Source organism: Mirounga leonina, unplaced genomic scaffold (genome assembly GCF_011800145.1).
Source record: "Mirounga leonina isolate KUSES-001 unplaced genomic scaffold, KU_Mleo_1.0 Mir_126, whole genome shotgun sequence".
NCBI lineage: Eukaryota > Metazoa > Chordata > Mammalia > Carnivora > Phocidae > Mirounga > Mirounga leonina.
Window position 1 is genome coordinate 15504325 of NW_023270314.1, and position 1256 is coordinate 15505580.

Sequence of the window (1256 nt, forward strand, 5' to 3'; positions counted from 1 at the left end):
CACACACACACCCACACAAGCTCACGTGTGCAGGCACCACACACACATCCACACACACATGATCTCACGTGTGCAGGCACCACACACACAATCTCACGTGTGCAGGCACCCCCACACACACAGACACACGATCTCACGTGTGCAGGCACCCACACACACACCCACACACACACAACCTCACGTGTGCAGGCACCCACACATGATCTCACGTGTGCAGGCACCACACACACACACACACACGACCTCACGTGTGCAGGCACCACACACACGATCTCACGTGTGCAGGTACCACACACACACACACACGACCTCACGTGTGCAGGCACCACACACACACATGCGCGCACACACACACACGACCTCACGTGTGCAGGCAGCCCCCCCACACACACACGATCTCATGTGTGCTGGCACCACACACACACACACACACACACAATCTCACGTGTGCAGGCACCACACACACACACACACACACGATCTCACGTGTGCAGGCAGCCCCCCCACACACACACGATCTCACCGTGTGCAGGCACCACACACACACACACGATCTCATGTGTGAAGGCACCACACACACACACACACACGACCTCACGTGTGCAGGCACCACACACACACACAATTTCACATGTGCAGGCACCCCCCCACACACAGACACACGATCTCACGTGTGCAGGCACCACACACATGTACACACGATCTCACGTGTGCAGGCACCACACACACACACACACGCTCTCACGTGTGCAGGCACCACACACACATGCTCTCACGTGTGCAGGCACCACACACACACCCACACACACATGATCTCACGTGTGCAGGCACCACACACACACACAATCTCACGTGTGCAGGCACCCCCACTCACACAGACACACGACCTCACGTGTGCAGGCACCCCCTCACACACACACACACACGAGCTCACGTGTGCAGGCACCACACACACACACGACCTCACGTGTGCAGGCACCACACACACACCCACACGAGCTCACGTGTGCAGGCACCACACACACACCCACACACACACACTCTCACGTGTGCAGGCACCACACACACACCCACACACACATGATCTCACGTGTGCAGGCAACACACAATCTCACGTGTGCAGGCACCACACACACCCACACACACATGATCTCACGTGTGCAGGCACCACACACACACTCACACACGAGCTCACGTGTGCAGGCACCCCACACACACCCACACACACATGATATCACGTGTGCAGGCACCACACA

The 1256-nt window shown here is 57.8% G+C and overlaps 1 protein-coding gene across 3 annotated transcripts in view; it reads right to left on the minus strand.

The window, feature by feature from the left end:
• Nucleotides 1–1256, minus strand: part of TBC1D30 (TBC1 domain family member 30) — an 80793-nt gene that overhangs the window by 16627 nt on the left and 62910 nt on the right. The window lies entirely within an intron of this gene.